At 42.1% G+C, this 21,669-nt stretch overlaps 1 protein-coding gene across 1 annotated transcript in view; it reads right to left on the minus strand.

Moving 5' to 3' along the window:
* Positions 1-21,669, minus strand: part of USP31 (ubiquitin specific peptidase 31) — an 83,902-nt gene that overhangs the window by 45,537 nt on the left and 16,696 nt on the right. The gene's annotated exons all lie outside the window — the stretch shown is intronic.

Consider the following 21,669-nt stretch of genomic DNA (forward strand, 5'->3'; position numbering starts at 1 on the left):
AGTAGCCAGTGAAAGGCTGCAGGTAAAGCAGTGAATTAAAATTAAGATCACGGGCTCTGAAGCATATAGCCTGAATTCAAATCTCTGTCCTGCCGCTTACTATTGGTGAGGCCTGGCCTACTCTGCTCCAAAGTAAAAAGGATAATAAATGTTTAGTGTGATGGTTAAGTGTGAATACATGCAGAACATTTCACAAATAAGTGACATATAATAAGCACTCAAATGTGAGCTATCAGTAATGGATTTGAAAGCAGGGAGAAAGAAGGGGAGACAACTGCACAAAGGAAGCACAGTTAGGAGACAAACGAAACTATGAGACGAGATTAAGGGTCTAAGCTAAGTCTGTGAGGGCGAATTTGAAAGCGATTCCAAAATTGGGGCAGCAGAATTGATAAGATTTGTGACCTAATGAGGGTTTCCCAGGTGGTCCAAGTGGTAAAGAACCCACCTGCCAGTACAGGAGACATAAGAGTCGTGGGCTTTGATCCCTGGGTCAGGAAGATCCCCTGGAGGAGAGCACAGCAACCCACTCCAGTATTCTTGCCTGGAGAATCCCATGGAGAGAGGAACCTGGAGAGCTACAGTCCACAGGGTCATAAAGAGTTGGACACGACTGAAGCGACTTAGCACACCCAAGCACATGACCTAACGAGTGTGCAAAATGAGGAAGGAGGCATTAGCGTCATTCATGTGTCTTTATCTGAATGATGGGCTGCTGCTGGGTCCCTTCATCATAACAACATTAAAAAAAAAAAAAAAAAAGGAAGAAGTCTGAAAAAGAGAGTGACGCATTCCCATTGGAATCCACTGTATCTGAAGTTCTGTGGAACCTCCAAATGGACATACCTGGTAAGCAACTGAAAAAAACAGGTCTTGCACTCAGTGAAAGAGTCTGTGCTCAGGACAAGGATTTCGGGGTGAAGGGATGAGTGGTCCTTGAAATCATGAGTATGACTGACACTGTCCAGACAAGATCATGAGAGATCCGCCAGAGAACAGAATCCAGAGGACTGCTCTATTTAGGAGGCCCTTAAAGATGACCAAGAAAAGGCCATCAAAGATGTGGCAAGAAAATCAATATAATGAAGTCCCAAGAGTCAAGAGCAGATAGCTAAGGAGAGAGTGATCAACAGTGTTAAAAGTTGAAGAATGACAAAGTAAGCCAAAGAACTAACTGTCCACTGTATTTTCTAATTAAGATAATGATAACAGAGATGAAAAGGGATAAATCTTTACTTAGGAAGAACCATCCCAAACTGATGACCAAATTCAATGTGAGTAACAAGATGATTTACAAAATTCGAATTTAAGGAGGAAAAAATTTAAAGGAACACAAATGAGAGAGAATATGGAGGTGTCATGGGCAAAGCTCACTAACAGAATAAAGGGAACAAGGAAGAGAAAGGACCCTGGTAACAAGAATTTGTGTGACCTGAAGGATACCATGTGGACACCACCTCAGAAGCAGGTATGAAAAAGGGGGAGTGGGTGTGGGCCACGAGATCACTGCACTACAGAACTCACCAGAGGTCTGACACCACCTGATCGCCGAGTCTAATTCCTTCTTTCTCAGTCTTCATTTTCCTCAATCCCTCTGTAGCATCTCATCTGCTTGACATCTTGCTCCATTTTGAAATGGTTTGGCTTGTGGCCATAATTACTTTCTCATTTAGGAGAATCAAAACTAGAGCCACTGTGATGGACAGTGGAAGAGTGTGATCCACAGAAGAAAGAGACCTCCTAGCAAAGAAAAATGGATCAGTAAAAACAAAGAAAGAAAAGAAATCAGCAGCACTAGCAGGTGAGCCTGCAGCTGATTCAGGCGGGAAGAGAAACCCACGAGTGACGACGCTATACTGAGTGGTACACAGAAGACATCTGGATGACACCGAGGCTCTTAGCTTCTGATTTCGGTGGATAAAGAAACTGGGAACAGAGGAAGAGACGGGGGCCTGCGGAACTGTGAACAAGATAAGTCTGCGGGACTCACAGGATCCCCAGTGAGGAGAGGTCTGGTGCTCAGGGAGAAGATCTGAGCTGGTAAGTTCAATCAGAGCACATACACTTATCCTGTGAAAGTGAAAGTGTCAGTCACTCAGTCATGTCTCTTTGCAACCCCATGGACTGTAGCCCTCCAGGCTCCTCTGCCCATGGGATTCTCCAGGCAAGAAAACTGGAGTGGGTTGCTATTTCCTTCTCCAGGGGGATCTTCCCAACCCAGGGATCGAACCTGTGTCTTCCATGTTGCAGGCATGTTCTTTACCATCTGAGCCACCGGGAAGACACTCTATCCTATGAGCATAGAGAAATAACCCAAGGAACATTTAATGAGAAAAGGTGGGCATCTGGGACGTAATCTTACACAAGGGACACGCCCCAAGAAAAGAAGCCTGAGAAGAGGATCCTACAGAACAGCCAGAGGAGAGCGGCACCACACAGGTGCAGGAGAAGAAACCCTAAAGGAGATGGAACCGACTCAAACCACCACAGGAAAGTCAGGGATGACAAGCACAGAGGGGGATACTTCACAATAGCAAATTAAGAGACTGATTCCTGCTCCATTTCAGTGACACAGATCAGAGAAGGCAAAGGAGAAGAAAAGGCAAGGCAGCTGAACGGTATCAAGAATACCACTCTTCGTATCCAAGAAGCTTCGTTATAAAAGGAAGGAAGAGTGATGCTCTAATTCTCCAGAGGGCGCACTTAAAGGACAGAGGGACTTAAGTGCTGAGGGAAGAAGCTAACAAACCGAAAGGACACGCTTGAAGAAAGGGTTCTCCAGTAAAGGGAGAAGGAAGGACTGGGAAAAGAGGCAGAGGAGCTGCCTTAAACAGGAGCGGGGAGAGACAGCAGAGGAGGGAAGGATAGTTACGGATTCAGAGAAGTTACAGACAGGGCGGCAGGAACGCTGTTTTTGTTTTCTGGAGGAAGCAGAGGCCAACTGCCAAGAGGAACTTTTGTTTCAGCAGGGATAAAGACAAGCCTCCTGGCATATAGATGAAGCATGCAAAATGCTGGCAGCATAACCAGCTTCTGCTCAAGACCCTCTCCTTTATTTACTTCCAAAGTAGAGGAGGGGTAGTTCCCAGCATATGCGTCCTAAGAAACAAATTAGCGGAAATAAAATGCTTCTCTATGTGTCAAAACAGATACTTTATGCACAGTGTCCATCAAATTCAGGGTGGGGACAACATTCAATTCTTTATCAAGATGGCATGAAACTTGATTTACGCTTCCTGCCATTATCACTTCAACTCATCCAGCACTTCTCCAATCGCTGTGTAAAAGGTGATGTGCTGAAGCTGCTCAGCAAGATTCTTGTTGGGCACGACTCGACAAGCAACAGGACTTCCACAGCCCTCTCTAACTACAGCCAAATCTGCTCTAGGGCCAAGCCCATCCTAAATCACAGCATCTCAAATTAAAGGAGATTTTACAGGAAACCTCACTGAACAAACACAACACAAAGGCTCCTTTCCCTCTTCACAGCGGTGACTTCTTCCCACTGCAGAGACCCAAGGGACTACTGGGACCATTTCACTTCTTCCCCAGACAAACCAAAACACAGAATAATCTAGGAACCATCCTTTAATGTGTGTTACAGAAGAGGGAACATAACAGGAGCCGAGGAGCCTGGGCTCCAGCGCGGCCCCGCCCCACACCGCTGGCTGTCTCGGGGAACTCACTGAACCTGACCACTGCTCACACAAGGAAGCACTTGAGCTGGACCAGCACAGAGACCCTGGCATCTCACATCTTTACCCAAACTCTGCCCCTAGAATACCAGCAAGTGATTTGGTTTTTCTTTGGGGCCTCATCTGACACTGTTGTCATTTGTCTTTTATCATTTTTTTTCTAATTAAATCTTAGTTTATTTGATGTCATAAAGTTAATCCTCCTCTAGTTTTGCAGATTTTTTTTAAAGTTGATTATCACTAGAATATGTCATTTGTAAATATTTCTGCCATCTGAGAAATCATATAAATTTGTCACTTCTATGACAAGAGTATGAACCCTCTTAAAATTACACATCTGTAAAATTACACATCTGTGTAACCTTACACATCTGTGTCTACTTTGCAGAATCTGCGTATGAGGCTGATTTGTAAAAACATTAAACTGGAAACTGCTGCTTTAAATACTTTATGTACTACTATAAATAAACCTAACCATCTCTCCAATTTTTCATTCAAGATGATCCCTAACATCTAGTTACTAAACAATGAGTAAAAGTCAAAACACATTTTTAGGGCCTTCAAACCTCTTAAAATTTCTCTTCACACTTCAAATAAAACCTTAAGGTCTAGAACTACAGAGAATGTTTTTTCTCCCTTAAAGGGGGGAAAAAATGAGTTGGAAGCAGAAAAGAAAAAGAATGAAGTCTATCCAACTGGAGTTCAAAAAAAAAATTAGACATGACATGAGGTCCTTTCATTCCATACAGCCCTAGGACTGAAGCAGCAGAATCCTGGGCTCCAGGGAAAATACAGTAACTGGTTCAAGACATCCTTTACCTAACTCCAAAAAGATGACAAAGCAGTGGCTATTGGTGATTTCCTTCCATGGGGAATGGATGTGGCAATATCTGACATGAACGATCAGGAGTTGGCTTACTCTTTAGGAGAAAAGGTAGCTTGCCAAAACTCATCAAACCAAATCACCACTCACTTTCCTTGGTTCTATGCCAGAAGGAACACAGAATTTACTTTCAGTGATTCTGGAAAAGAATAGAAGAACTTGGGAGGACAATATATTTACATTTTAAGAGAAAGATATAAAACTGAAACTTGGTTTCTGAGCTATGCTGGAAAGGACAGAACGATAAGCACTTGTCCTGAGAAAAGTTTCATCTCTTATATCTGACCTTCTGGACACTTAAGCTGATGAAAAACCTAACTAAAAACATAGGGGATGCAATTGGTACTAATCGATGAAAACCGTAAAAGCAGATACGACCCATAAAAAACAGGGACAGACAAAGTGTCTGTAAAACAGAATTCCATGCCAGGGTATAGGACACAGCCACATTCAACAGGGCTCTCTGTGACCTTCATCCAGCCCTTCCTCCCTGTATCTTCACCTGCGGTGGGGAGGTCTATTCACATAACAGCGCAAACGAGGCAGAGAGGCCCTCAGGACTAAGCCAGCCGGGGCAACTACCGCCCTTGAAAGAGACTGGACGGCCTCCACGGTCCCTACGCCTGGAATGCCCTCCACTCCCACCCCCCAGGATCTCCCTCTGCTCCCTCTCCTTCCTCAGAAAGGTGGAGCTGGGACCCTGGGGAGGAGAGGAGAAAGAGGAGGAAGGAGGCAACGGGAAAGGAGTTTCCTTCTAGGGAACGACAGCTCAGCGAGGCCTGCAGAGATCGCCACACACCACTTGTTCATGTGTTCACGTTTGGCCGTAAGGAAGAGTGAGTTATTCTGGTACAGAGCTCCTTGATCCTTCCAGACCGACAGCCAAACAAAGGGTAGCTCAAGCACAGGTATCCCCTATGTCCAAGTTCTCAAGTTCCAAATTTAGAAAGGAAAACAGATTTGGACAGCAAGGGATACGTATAGTTACTAGTTTTCAATATTAAATTAATATATACCAGAACAACTTGGTGGCAGGAACTTACTGATGAAATAAAAATTAGGAAAGGGTTTATTCTTCTTTTATAAAAGAAAAAGTTGTAATAGAAGGACTGAGAAATGGCTAGTGCATTTCAAGAAATTATAGCTAAGGCTGGAAGTATGGTCGAGAGCATTAGAGCCAGAATAAAAGAAACAGACCACAAGTGGTTCAGCCAGATGAACAATGAACAAGACTTTTCAACAGATCATAAAGCTGTATCAATAGAAAACACAGCAGCAAGAGAAGACCTTCAAGTATTTCCACACTGGTTGAATATTTCTGGTAGAAATGCAGTAGAAACAGAAAGACTGGATTCTGAATACCTGGGTTTAAGCCCAACTTTTACTTAATGTATAGTTTTTCTGAGCCTTGGCTATCTTTTTTGCAAAACGGGGATGATAACACTTTTTTAAATTGACCACTGTGAGGCTTTCATGAAATCACAAAAGCATTTTAAACTCAAAATACCTGTCATCATGTAAGTTTCAAAAGTCAAGAAAAAAGCAAGGAATTAGCCTATGGTATAGTATAATCCTGGAAAATGACAAAGAAAAAGAGAAGGAAATATCTAAGGCACTGGCTCTTGGCTCATGGTGGTACAACAGAATCACCTGGGAAATTTTATTTAACAAATAAAAACCATAAGTGGCAGCAGCCATGGGATACTGACTTAATTAGGTCTATGGTGGGGCCTGTTCATCAACAGTTTTGTTTTTCAAATGTGATTTAATAATTCTATTTCTAATGTGAAGCCACGACTGAGACAGAGCATGCCATGCTAAAAATACACTAAATTTTCAGTTCCAAAAGCATTGAAAACTTACGGGAGGCTCTTTTGTCATAACTGCATTACATCAATTACTGCATTTTATTCAAAACACCAGGATACGTAATCTCATATCTGTCTCTACCACTAGACTGCTCGGGGATGTCTTATTCACTATTATTTTCTAGAAACCTAGCAAATACAGTACGTGACACAAAGAATAATAATAACAAGTTAATATTAGAGTGCCTTTAATGTATCAGGCTTTGTACTAATTCTTTTATAAGTGTTATTTCCTATAAAAATTAATCCCCAGAAATTCCCTAGGCTGTTAAGTACAATATTAACATCATTATTTACAGACCTTGGGCTCAGTAAAGTAACTTGTCCAGTGTTATCACTATTCTCCAACCTCATATGATTAAAGTGAAAGTCACTCAGTCCTGTCTGACTCTTTGCAACCCCATGGACTATAAAGTCCATGGAATTTTCCAGGCCAGAATACTGGAGTGGGTAACCTTTCCCTTCTCCAGGGGATCGTCCCAACCCAGGGACTAAACCCAAGTCTCCCACATTGCAGGTGGATTCTTTACTAGCTGAGCCACCAGGGAAGCCCGTATCTGATTAAAATGACCTTGAAACATTTTTACCCATAATTACTTTTTTCAATGAATAGTTTTTTCCATTATACAACTCAGGATCATGTAGGGCTTGGGTTCTTCATCCTGAGCGCCAGTCTCAATGCTGACACAAAACATATGCTGGAGACTGACCTACAGTTGCACCAAGCCTGAGGCTTCTGGGAGCTGCTTTGCTTTTAAATAAATCTGTGTTAATCAGTGTCTGTTTTGTTCTAATTAGCATTTTTTCCTATGACTGAAATATGGCCCAGAAAGAAAAATGCAATCTATCTAATTGAAATGTTATTATTCAAGGAGTAAGGAGGAATTCGGACTATGTCAGCAGATCAGCTTGCTGCATGTGAAGAAATATGCCCTGCCTGAGCATCCCCGGTTGCTACAGAAAGCAAACCAGAGAGTCAACCATCTGCCCTGGGAGAGCTGCATCTGTCTGCCAATAGCAAATATAAAGGGGAGCGTTCACCTTATAATGCTCAGGCTGGCCTGCTGGTGGAGATGACTCTGATCTCGTCATTCCATCCGTCCTAGGACCCTCTTACTGGCCAAGCCGAGCCAACTCCAAAGTTAACTTGGGTCACCAAAATGTGTTTATGCATCCGATCAACTAACTCAAGAAACTCAAGTGTCTTCTTTTTAGTCTCCTCGACATTTTCCTACACAATCTAAGATTCTTCCCAACTATAGTAAAATAGAGCTTTTTAAAAAACTTAAAAAAAAAAAAAAAGAAGAAGAAGGAAGAGGGAGAATTTTAGCTATCAACAAAATCAAAAAAGGAAACACCCAAGCCCTGATGTGACTAAAAGGTCATCATATGGGAAATGCAATAATCTTCAACAGTTAAAATTCAAAACAGGGACTTTCCTAGTGGCAGAGTGGAGGCGAGTCCATCTGCCAATGAAGAGGACACAGGTTTGATCTCTGGTCTGGGAAGATTCCACATGCTATGGGCAACTAAGCCGGGCAAGCCACAGCTACTGAGCCCCTGTGCCGACAGCTACGGAAGCTCACGGGCCCTGGAGGCCATGCTCCACAGTGAGAGAAGGCACTGCGGTGAGCAGCCTGCACACCGCAGCTAGAGAGGGGCGCCCGCTCAGAACTAGAGAAAGCCCTCCGCAACAACAGAGACCCAGCACAGCCAAAATAAATAAACACACTCAAAACAAAAACTGGAAAAGCCATCTAAAAATCCAAGAAGTTACTGTATAGTCCTCCCACAGAACATTACAAACGTTTGAAAGTTTTAGAAAATACTAAAAATATATATATAATAAAATTCAGTGGAAAGAAGATAGAAAACTACATATGAGTTTGGTTTCAAACTTTGAAAAAACATTTTTTAAAGATCTTTTAGCTTTTTATCCTTGTAAATATACACCAAAACATTAATAACCGTTACCTTAAAGGGGCAAGTTTGGAATGATTTTTTCCTTTACATATTTCACTGTTTTCCACATTTTCTAAATGAATTTGTTGATAACGATAACCAAGTGGTACACAAGGAGATCTTAGCACACTCTAGTATTTTGGCCAAGGAACCGAATCTCATTCACACAAAGGGCTGGCAAAAAAAAAAGAAAAAAACCACCAACAAAACAAACAGACCTTATTTCTAGCTGAGGTTTTGGCCCCAAATCCCTAAGAGTCAGGCTGCACTATGCTAAGAATTTTTTTCTCTGCTAGACAGATCTTGCGAGTTTCAAATCAAAGTTTCCTGCCTTATTAATCATAAACCCAAAACCTAAATCAACCTTTGGATCTTACCAGTAGGGGGAAAAGCAACCAGGACCAAAGAAAAATGAGGGAAAGAGAGAGGAAAGAAAGAGAGTTTATGCCTCCAGCCACCCACCAGGGGTCTTTTTAGGCCTCCCGGCTTGCAGGGTGGGAGGTGAAAGCTCAGCTCTAGGAAGAGAAAAACAGAGCAGCAGCCTCAGCTTCCTGATGAAGGGGTGGGAAGACAAGGGGGAAACAGGGGCTTGGCTTATGGGCTCAGCACATGGTCCTGCTCACCTTCACAGAGGCCAGTGACGTTCTCAACTGAGGGTCACTCCCCTGCGGGGTGGAAGTGAAGAGAACTATGGGTTTCCCCAGTGGCTCCATGGTAAGGAGTCCGCCTGTCAATGCAGAAGACATGGGTTCGATCCCTGGTCCAGGAAGATCCCTTGGAGAAGGAACTGGCAACCCACTCTAGTATTCTTGCCTGGAAATGCCCATGAACAGAGAAGTATTCTTGAACATTCCAGCATTCCTGCCTGGTATGCTATATGGTTCATGGGGTCGCGAGCATTGGATATGACTTAGTGACTGAACAACAGCAACAAAGAGACCTACCCATAACTGGAGGTGGAACAGAGTGGCAAAGACAAGAGAGGGGGAGGCATGAGGCCCTGAACTACTCCAGGGCCAAATAAACTTCTATAATCAGTGTGTGTGTTCACTGGCAAAGTATACATCCTCATGATTTTGAATATGTTGGTATTTCATGATAATCAGATCTAAAATGTTTTTGACCAAACAGACAATTTTCTAAAGGGACTCAAATTATTCTGGAAATAATCTTGCTTTGAATCAATATTCTGATTGCATTTTGATAACTAAAACATTAATTACTAGTAATCAAGAGATGTTATTCATAAGCAGAGACCCAGTCAATTTCACTATGAATTACACATTCATATTGCCATAAACCCAGAGCACTCCAAATAAATTTTAACTGGCTCACGAGGCTTTCAGGTCACAGACCTGCCATATCACTCTCCTCCACGCCCAGCACTGTGCATGCCTGACAGCTGGGCCAGGCTGACTAGGAAGCCACACACAGCTGTAGTCTCCAAATCTGGCCAGCCTCCGCGGGTTCCTTCAACCCTCACTTCGAGAAGCAGGCAGCACACAACCACCACAGGGGCAGCCTCCAGCTTATTCAGGCTCTGTGCTTTCCCGGGGAAAGTGCTAGAACCTTTCCAGTCTAGACCTGGTCTGACATGCCCCAATTTCAGCCAATGCTAGTCAGTACAGGGAGGATTCCCCGCCTGCCAATGCAGGAGATGCCAGAGACAAGGGTTGATCCCTGGGTCGAGAAGATTCCCCTGGAGGAGGGCATGGCAACCCACTCCAGAATGCTTTCCGGGAGAATCCCAAGAACAGAGGAGCCTGGCAGGCTACAGTCTATGGGGTCACAGAGAGTCAGACATGTCTGAAGCTACTTAGCACACAGGCATACACACACAGTCGGTACAGGACTTGTTTATCTGCCTGTAGAACATGAAAGCTAACTCAAAGAGTATGTGAAGACACAGAGAGCAAACAAAAAGAAGTCTGTGAAATTCAAACCGGGTAATTCCCTAAATTATCCCAATGTCACTCTCATATGGGCGTCTTCCCACTTTAAAGAACAGATGAAGCTGTGTGACCTTCACTATCAATGAAGAAACGCAAATCAAAACAATAAAATGCTCTTTCCCACTTATCAACTTCAGGATTTCTTTCCTGCAACAGTGGGGTATGACAGACATTCTTACACTACTAATGGCACAACCCTTCCCAAAATGAAGAAACAACATGATTTAAGAACCTTCAAAATAAATAATCTCTGACAGGAATTTCACTTCTAAATATCCTGAAGAAAAAGTCAAAATGAAACTGTATGTTAAAAATATGTTCACTGCAACCAGAAACAACCCAAAAATAGGTACTAGAACCTTCATCTAAAGAGTTGTTTAAAAAAAATGACTTATATAATACAATATGAAGACAATCACACAATGCAAAATTATAGTTTGATCTCAATTATGTTAAAACACACAAAACAGGGGAAAAAATATGCTAAACAACTTTTATACATTTTCAATTTTCCTTTTTCAACTGTCACATATTTTCCAAGTTTTCTACCATATTTTAGATATTACACTTACCAGAACAGATGTTACTCAAAACGAATTCTGGCAAAAGAAACCAGACACAAAAGACTCCCTACCGCAAATAAAAGCCACTGAGATACCACTTCACACCCACTAAGATAGCTATACTAGAAGACAGGCAATAACAAATACTGACGAGGATGTAGAGAAGTTGGAACCCTCACACAAGCGATGGTGGGAATGTAAAATGCTGCAGGCGCTGTGCAAACAGCTGGGTAGGTGCTCAAAAAGTTAAACTTGGAGTTGCCATATGACCCTGAAATTTCATTCCCAGGTATACATCCAAGAGAAATGAAAACACATTTCCACACAAAAATTTGTAGTTAAGTATTCGTGTGTGGGTGTGTGCTCAGGCGCTCAGTTTTGTCCAACTCTCTATAATCCCATGGACTATAAGCCATCAGGCTCCTCTGTCCATGGGTTTCTCCAGGCAAGATTTCTGCAGTACGTTGCCATTTCCTGCTTCAGGGGATCTTCCTGACCCAGGGGTCGAACTCGAGTCTTTTGTGTCTCCTGCGCTGGCAGGTGGATTCTTTACCACTGCACCACCTGGGACGAATGTTCACAGCCTCATTATTCATTAATAGTCAAAGAGAAGAGACAATCTCAATGTCAATCAACACGTGTCATAAACAGAACATGGTGCATTCATATAATGGAGTACTTTTCAGCCATCACAGGGAATGAAGTTGTGATTCATGGTACAACATAACCTTGAAAAACATCAGGTTAGGTGAAAGAAGTCAAATACAAGGGCCAAGTGTTGAATGATTCCATTTCTATGAAATGTTCAGAATAAGAAAATCTATAGAAACCAGCAGCAGATTAGTGAACATTTAGCACTGGGAGCCTGGGGGCAATGAACAATGACTGCTAATTGATATGGGGTTTCTTTGGGGATAATAAAAATGTCCTAAAATTGAGATGTTGCATGCACAACTCACTGAATATATTCAAAATTACGGAATTCTATATACACTTTATGGGCAAGTACACAGTATATAAATCACATCTCAGTACAGCTGTCTTTAATAAAAAATATTTTTATTTCACTTATAGTAAAATTCAAAATCAGGCAAAACTAATCAATGATGTTAGATGCCAGGAAAGTGGTTACATTTGGGGAAGAGGGAGGATATAGGTTTTGGGAGGAGCCAAAAAAAGGGAGCTTCTGGACAGCTAGTGACAACCCATTTCTTGATCTGGTTGATAATATCACTTTCAGTTCAGTCAGTTCAGTCGCGTCCAACTCTTTGTGACCCCATGGACTGCAGCACGCCAGGCTTCCCTGTCCATCACCAACTTCTGGAACTTGCTCAAACTCATGTGCATCCAGTCGGTGATGCCATCCAACCATCTCATCCTCTGTCATCCACTTCTCCTTCTGCCTTCATTCTTTCCCAGAATCAGGGTCTTTTCCAATGAGTCAGTTCTTTGCATCAGGAGGCCAAAGTATCAGAGCTTCAGCTTCAACATTAGTCCTTGCAATGAATATTCAGGACTGATTTCCTTTAGGATTGACTGGTTGGATCTCCTTGCAGTCCAAGGGACTCTCAAAGAGTCTTCTCCAACACCACAGTTCAAAAGCATCAATTCTTTGGTGCTCAGCTTTCTTTATGGTCCAACTCTCACATCCATACATAACTACTGGAAAAACCATAGCTTTGACTAGATGGACCTTGGTCAGTAAGGTAATGTGTCTGCTTTTTAATATGCTGTCTAGGGTGGTCATAACTTCTCTTCCAAGGAGCAAGCATCTTTTAATTTCATGGCTGCAGTCACCATCTGCAGTGATTTTGGAGCCCAAGAAAATAAAGTCTCTCACTGTTTCCCCATCTATTTGCCATGAAGTGATGGAACCGGATGCCATGATCTTCATTTTTTTATGCTGAGTTTTAAGCCAGTTTTTTTATTCTCTCTTTCACTTTCATCAAGATGCTCTTTAGTTCCTCTTCGCTTTCTGCCATAAGGGTGGTGTCATCTGCATATCTGAGGTTATTGATATTTCTCCTGGCAATCTTGATTCCAGTTTGTGCTTCATCCAGCCTGGCATTTCGAAAGATGTACTCTGCATATAAGTTAAATAATCAGGGTGACAATATACAACCTTGACATCTTCCTTTCCCAATTTGGAACCAGTCTGCTATTCCACGTCCGGTTCTAACTGTTGCTTCTCGGCCTGCATACAGATTTCTCAGGAGGCAGGTAAGCTGATCTTGTATTCCCATCTCTTGAAGAATTTTCCAGTTTGTTGTGATCCACATGGTCAAAAACTTTAGCATAGTCAATGAAGCAGATGTTCTTCTGAAACTCTTTTGCTTTTTCGATGATCCAATGGACGCTGGCAATTTGATCTCTGGTTCCTCTGCCTTTTCTAAATCCAGCTTGAACATCTCGAAGTTCTCGGTTCACATACTGTTGAATCCTAGCTTGGTGAATTTTCAGCATTACTTTGCTAGTGTGTGAAACAAGGGCAATTGTGTGGTAGTTTGAGCATTCTTTGGCATTGCCTTTGGGATTGGAATGAAAACTGACCTTTTCCAGTCCTGTGGCCACTACTGAGTTTTCCAAATTTGTTGGCATATTGAGTGAAGCACTTTCACAGCATCATCTTTTAGGATTTGAAATAGTTCAGCTGGAATTTCATCACCTCCACTAGTTTTTTTCACAGTGATGCTTCCTAAGGCCCACTTGACATCATACTCCAGGATGTCTGGCTCTAGGGGAGTGATCACACCATCATGGTTGTCTGAGTCATTAAGACCTTTTTTGTATAGTTCTTCTGTGTATTCTTGCCACCTCTTAATATCTTCTGCTTCTGTTATGTCCATACCATTTCTGTCCTTCAGTATCACTTTAGGATTTAATATTCATTGAGTTGTACACTAATGATGTTATGCATTTTTCTGTATGTATCCCATACTTCAGTAAAAAGGTTTTTTTTAATGACTTCAAAAAGGAAATACTAAAGTTTCTTAATTTAGCCAGATCCCAGGCCCTAATGCAGACTATTTAGTGTTTCTTGAGTCCATTCTACTTATCTGGTTAGTTAACTAGAAGCAGATTAAAAACTGCAAGACACAGGAATGAGGAAGATGCCCAGGATAAAGTAAAACCGGACAAAGCAAGAGAAAACTAAGGAAGGGCCGTGATAGAGGATGGGAGAGAGCAAGGAGGAGTATTACCAAAAGCAGAAGAAAGAATTCAAACAATCTAAGCAATTCTGGACCATTTATCAATTCCTGCACAGTCCCACTGTCCCCAAAGATACCTCCATATTACAGAAGAGTGCAACAGATGAAGCTCATAATACTCCAAATCACCAGAGAGAGTAAACTATGTCCAGGATTCCCTCCCTGGAAAAGTGAGTATGTAAAATATGCTATCAAGCCATCTATCAAAAAGGGAAAACTTAACCTTTTAAAGACTTGATATCTAAATAATTATCTAGGAAATAACTTACATAAAACACTTATTCCCTCAAAAAGTCAGATGAACGGGTTATTACTGTCACTCAAAAAAGATCATAGTGACAACAAAATGATGCAGAATGTATCACGCAGAGAGAGTCCCTCTGGGGAACAGACACTTCAGCGAATCATCTAGCATTGTTACACTGGAGATTTAAATCCCACGCCTTCAAAAACAACCCATAATTCAAGAGGTCAGCACACATTCATCAAAGGTGAGCTCAAAACAATCAGAATCACAAGGCCAGACCCAGAGAAAATTTTATGTGGAACACATTTATTTTTCCTCAGCACTTAACTATAGTGGCCTTTTGAAGAAGTCTCCACATCTTCTTCCTTGTTGTTCAGACACTCATTTGTGTCCGACTCTGTGACCCCATGGACTATAGCACACCGGGCTTCCCTGTCCTTCACTATCTCCTGGAGTTTGCGCAAACTCATGTCCTTTGAACCAGTGATGCCATCCAACCATCTCATCCTCTGTCATCCCCTTCTCCTCATGTCATCAATCTTTCCCAGCATCTGGGTTTTTTCTACTGAGTTGGCTCCTCACATCAGGTGGCCAAAGTATGCCAGCTGAATGGTCAGGGTTGACTTCCTTTAGGATTGACTGATTTGATCTCCTAGCTATCCAAGGGACTCTCAAGAGTCTTCTCCAGACCACAGCTGGAAAGCATCAACATCTTCTTCCTACCAAGCTCCCTTTCCCATGTTCTAGGCTTGCTTTCACAAGCTGGGTTGGTGGGGTTTTCCTGCTAAAGTGTTTCCATCACTCAGGTGTAAAGGAACCAAAGGTTGTGAGACTGATACAATCACATGGCAACAAAAAGGAAAATAAGGAAGCTGAGGCTCAGTGATTACCCCAACATCTCAACCATACCAGGATTCTGACTAAACTCAAAATCCATGGGTTCACGGATTTTTCAAAAGGACTTCCCTGGCAAACCAGTGGTTAAGACTTCGTGCTTCCAATGCCGGGAACACAGGTTTGATCCCTGGTTGGAAAAGTGAAAGAAAAGAAAGGAGCAGACCTGTACCCTGGCTGCCCTTACCCTCCTCCCAGCACTGGCCTCGGGCACTGAAGCCTGAGAGAGACATCAGCATCATCAGAAAGCGGGTGGGGCAGTAACTACAGCCTAACCAGCTGCCTGACGTCACAATAAAGGCTCAAAGGGCAGCGACCAACAGGTCTCTAACTCAGCTAACCCTTCCTCCTGCTGGATATGAGATAAAGAGCTGCCCATGCTCCCCGATCTCCCTTGCCTGCAGGGAAATGAGGCTACCCTCCTTCCTTCCTGTCGCTATTAAAATCCTGAAATCATTAACTGGTAGCTATTTCCTATGAGCTGTTGCTTTTAAAGGCGTTTTCTTTAGCTATCCTACTTTATTATAACTTTCATAAAAGACTCTAAAATGAGGGAGATTTACCAAGCTGTCACTGCACTGTCAAAAAGGAACTCTTATTTTGGGGTAACATTAAAGAATGTTTCAAGTAAATGTATCATTATAATTGCTGGGACCACCTCTGATCAGGAAAAAGGTTCTTTTTACAATGTGTTCTTATCCAGCTATAGAGAGCCACTGACCTCAAAGAAAAGGCTGAATTTCCTTTCCTACAGTTTAAAAACAGTCCTTCTCTGCTCCCATCATTGCTCAAAGCAGAGAAGATACAAAAGTGAGCTCCCTGCTCATTCACTTATGAATACAAACATAAAGGACAGCACCCAACACTATGGGAATAACAAGAATTAGAGGATGAAAGGTCTGGAGAAATGCCTGTTTCTTCATCCACAAAACAGAAAAAAATATGTATATCCACCTTACACTGTTACAAGGAATACACAAAATAGCCCACTATGCAGGGCAACTGCTAAGCACCCATGTCACCTACAAGAAGAAAACAAGATAAAGAAAATCATGTATTATGTGTGTTAACATTTATTTAAGTCAGAGAGAGATTATGAACACACATATTTGCTGCTACTAAAACAATGAAAGAATAAATCATAAAATTTACAGAGAAAGGGAACAGAATACAGTCATCAGAAACTAGACTTCTTTGAACAGATCTTGTTTTGTATATCTGACTTCAGGCAAATGAATCTTATTTTTTATATAATTACATAACAAAACTAAATTCCAAAAAACAATTCCTCAAAACCAAAAGCAAAAAGAACAAAGGAATGTATATATCACATTGGTGACCAAGTCAGACTTGAGAACTATTCCAAGAGACTTTAAAACAAAAATACGACTGCACAGTCCTAGTAGGACACATCCTAGGGACAAAAATTAATCTTAAACTTTTAAATATTCATCCTGTTGGTGCTAATATTGAGATTATTGTGATGAGACTACAAATGCATTGTGAGATAATGTAAACAAGAATTTACACTAGGGTTAAGAATAGGATTTTCAGCTTAGGAGAAATATAGATTTAAGATCAATGAGGTTAAATAAAAACCCTGAATTCCTGAATGAAATTCAGTTCAGTACAGTTCAGTGGCTCAGTCGTGTCCGACTATGCGACCCCATGAATCGCAGCATGCCAGGCCTCCCTGTTCATCACCAACTCCTGGAGTTCACCCAAACTCATGTGCATCGAGTCGGTGATGCCATCCAGCCATCTCATCCTCTGTCATCCCCTTCTCCTCCTGCCTCCAATCCCTCCCAGCATCAGGGTCTTTTCCAATGAATGAGTCAACTCTTCACATGAGGTGGCCAAAATATTGGAGCTTCAGCTTCAGCATCAGTCCTTCCAAAGAACACCCAGGACTGATCTCCTTTAGAATGGACTGGTTGGATCTCCTTGCAGTCCAAGGGACTTGCAAGAGTCTTCTCCAGCACCACCGTTGAAAAGCATCAATTCTTCAGCGCTCAGCTTTCTTCACAGTCCAACTCTCACATCCATACACAACCACTGGAAAAACCATAGCCTTGACTAGACGGACCTTTGTTGGCAAAGTAATATCTCTGCTTTTTAATATGCTATCTAGGTTGGTCATAACTTTCCTTCCAAGGAGTGAGCGTCTTTTAATTTCATGGCTGCAATCACCATCTGCAGTGATTTTGGAGCTCCAAAAAATAAAGTCTGACACTGTTTCCACTGTTTCCGCATCTACTTCCCATGAAGTGATGGGACCAGATGCCATGATCTTAGTTTTCTGAATGTTGAGCTTTAAGCCAACTTTTTCACTCTCCTCACTCTCCTCTTTTACTTTCATCAAGAACGAAATTATCAATATGAATTCTTGACTTATAAATCACACGTTTCCTCACTCTGTCTACTGAGACCCAGGAAACCAGGTACACCCCTATGGCCTCGACTGTGGCCTCTCAGAACCATCTGGACCAAAAGGAACTAAGTCTCCTTAAAGAAATGACTGATTCCACATCTGGAGCAGGAAACATATAAGATAAGCCTGGAAAATCTTAACTTCCTGTATTTTGCATTGCCATCACAGACTACTACAAAAGGACTTGGTAGCCAACTTATCTCAATGGCCAAAAACAGGACAAGTTGGGCATAATAAAGTTAATAACTGACTCAGTCCAGTTCAGTTGCTCAGTCGTGTCCAACTCTTTGTGACCCCATGGACTGTAGCACCCCAGCTTCCCTATTCATCCACAACTCATGCAGCTTGCTCAAACTCATGTCCATCAAGTTGGGGATGCCATCCAACCATCTCATCCTCTATCGTCTCCTTCTCCTCCTGCCTTCAGTCTTTCTCAGCCTCAGAGGCTTTTCCAATGAGTCAGTCCTTCACATCAGATGGTCGAAGTACTGGAGCTTCAGCTTCAGCATCAGTCCTTCCAATGAAGAGTCAGGACTGATTTCCTTTAGGATTGACTGATTGGATCTTCTTGCAGTCCAAGAGATTCTCAAGAGTCTCCAACATCACAGTTCAAAAGTATCAATTCTTCTGGCACTCAGCTTTCTTTATGGTCCAACTCTCACATCTGTACATGACTACTGGAAAAACCATAGCTTTGACTATACACACCTTTCAAATACACGTCTAAATCCATAAGTTCGTATAGTTACAACAAAAAACTCACTATATTTGGAAATCAAGTAATTATTTTGAAAACCAGAAAATAAGGGGGAAAAACCCACCAAATATTTATCTTGTCTTTCTTCTCAAAATTTACTTTGATGTAACCAAACCGCTGACAAGGGCAAGAGTCTCTACAGAAGTACTCTGGCTAATAAGTGAGGAGACATGTTAAAATTAAAACCGCTATTTCTTAATGAACTAATGGACCAAGGACTAACCATCAATGACTGCTAACACTGAGAGTGACGCAGCCAGACAGGACAGGCTTCCTGATGGAGCTGATAATGCTTTTCAGAAACTAGCTTTACCAGAAAAAAATAAGAGGGCTAAAAAAAAAAAAAAAAATTCAACCATCAATCTCATTAAGCCTCTAGATCTAACTACCATTTTACAGGAAAAGCATAGACTATATTTTCACTGAAACTAAAGGAATAAACAAACAAAATCAGACCCTGAGAAGCTGCACAGCAGTGCTCTTCAAAGTGTGGTCCACAGACAGCTGCCTGTCCGTGAATTTTTTTCACCAGCCCAAGATGACAGAAGTACAGAATTCAAAGTAAGCATTAGAAACATTTAGGACAAATTAACATAACTGTACGTCTACTGAGTAACTTTTTGTTTAATGGGCCTGGTATGCTTTTTTCCTGGAAAAGTTTAAACGCAAAACTAAGAAACTTATACATTTTGTATACAAAAGAAAAACTAAAGGCAACTTTTGAAAACAGAAATAAAGTAATTAAAGATAACCTTTAAGATTAACCTGGCAGCAAGAAGAACTGTCAATAGGACAGACTTTAGAAATGGGAAAGGGTAATTTGGGTGTCCATAGGCTTGGGATGAGCACCTTCTATTTCTGAAATACTTACTTTACTTCTCCTTTAACTTCATAAAAACCACCCAAGGCTTGAGTCCTGGCTTCTACTTACTAGCACTGAAGCTCTGTATCCTACTTTTTTAAAAGGAATAGCAATGCTCCTTTCCCAGGGCTGTCATGAAGATTAAATGAAAAAATTGTAGGGACTTCCCTGGCAGTTCAGTGGTTAAACACACAATCTGTGAGGCTGATATTATCACATGACAAGGAAAAGGAAAATCAGGAAACTGAGGCTCAGTGACCACCCCAAGGCCTCAGCCATACCAGGCTTCTGACTGAGTTCAGAATTCATGGGTTCACAGATTTTTCAAAAGGAGAGGAGCAGGGACTTCCCTGGCGGCCCCGTGGTTAGCACTTCCCATTTTCAATGCAGGGGAAACTAAGATTCCACGTGCCACACGGCGAGGCCAAAAGAAAAAGTTGTATGTGAATGTACCTTGTAAATAATATGGCTCCATATAAACAAATGGTATTTCCGTGATTATGATTATTATCATTTCTTAAATTCCTGAGAACCAGACAGCTTTGCCTTGCTCTTAAAATCAAAGAATTCACAAAACCAAAAAAAGAGAGAGAGAGAGAGAGAAGTTAGGGGACAAAAAAAAAAAATTTACTAAGCTGGTAAGGAGCTTACAAAGGTTCCCCACAGTAGAAGCAACGAAGGCATTTCCTGACCAGTCCTACGCAGTCTTCTGAAGTGTGAACTGTTTGTTTGTGGACACAACGCTAACTCAACAACTGGAGGGAAGAAGCAACAGATGCTGGGTGACGGGCCAGTTCCTCTAGGAACTGCCACAGTTCGTGGCATAAAACAATGGTTTCTAAACAGAGAAAGACCACAATCAAACAAAAAAACAAGATATCCCCATGTGCTCCACTGCAAACATTCTGTTTGTGAAACATAAAAGGTCATTTGAGGAACAGCCAATGAACGACTAATTAGCAGAACAAACAAGAATCATTTTGAAGGAAAAAGCTACAGGGGACAAAACCTTAAATTACTCAGTGCTGAATGATTTCTTTTCCATGACTATATATAAAAGGTTTTCTTGTGGAAATCATGAGGTCATTGTTTTCCAGTCCTCACTATAGGAAACAGCTGTGGAGAAGGGCACAGCGCACACTGCCCCATTCAGCAGCCCCTCACTGTGACCAGCGCACAGATGGCAGCAGGAAGAATCCACCACACCACACACCCTAACAAAGCAAAAGGGGCAGAGGCAGCCCCACCGAGGAAGACAGAAAACCACCAGCTCGGGACAAGCATCTGCATTATTACATCTCTCTCAGTTCCAGAGATTTCCACTTCAGACCACATCAGCGCCTTTCTACATGGGCCACTGAAAACTTCAGGCGATTCACCTTATAGTCCCTGCCCGATAGATGACAGACATTCAACAAATGTAAAAATACCACACAAGTTTTCCTAGGGCTCTTATGCTCACATACTGTGTGAACTTTCTAAAACTGAGCTTACCCATCCACCTGCAGAATGGTTTTCCACTGTGCTTTCAGTCTTAAAAAGCACCATCCTAAGGCGCACTGTTTCAAAGCATCCGAATTATCTTCATCTCTTCGTCTCTCTACCCTTCATGTTAAGCTGCCAAACACTGTCAACTCTGCCTTAATGTGCATTTTTTTAATACGTTCAAAAGTTCGAGGAAAGGAGCAGGAGACGAGGAATGAGACATAAACTGAACGCAACCCAGTCTATTATGGGCTGTAACTCTCCCTTACAAGACCACCCGGGACTCTGGTGAGACCTGTCCAATGATAAAAATACACTGAGGTGAGGCAGTTCATGCCGTTTTCAGACAACCTGCTCAAAAAATTCTGTATACAGAGGCATACCACCCCCTTCTCCAATTTCTCCCCTCCTCTCTCAAGGCCTAAAGCCTCAGCATTAACTCACAGTCCTCAGGGAAGTCTGGCCCATCTGTGTACAACAGAAATGGCCCATCACCGGCACATCGATGTTTACAGCTAAGGCAGGTCTGCAAGCTGTCCTTCCTTGCTGAGGCACCTTCAGTTAGATTAAGCAAGCACCTCCAACAGAAAAGTGCTGGGCAAGACAGACTCGCTGCCCTAGAGGGCCTCGCAGTGGCGTGGAGGAGACAGACATGAACAGGTTTAGGAAACAGAATCCTCTTGCCTCTGAGAGGAAATTTTTCTACCCTTTTGACAGTTATGCAATACGAGGATTATCTGATCCTTGGAAGAATGTTTGACTAAATTCATCCAATTCTGTTATCTTCTGGGGGAACAGGCAGTTCTTTTAATAACTATTTCAATTTCTCCCTCAGTTATCAGTCAGCCAGGTTTTCTTACT

This window comes from Oryx dammah, unplaced genomic scaffold, assembly GCF_014754425.2.
Source record: "Oryx dammah isolate SB20612 unplaced genomic scaffold, SCBI_Odam_1.1 HiC_scaffold_2, whole genome shotgun sequence".
Taxonomy (NCBI): domain Eukaryota; kingdom Metazoa; phylum Chordata; class Mammalia; order Artiodactyla; family Bovidae; genus Oryx; species Oryx dammah.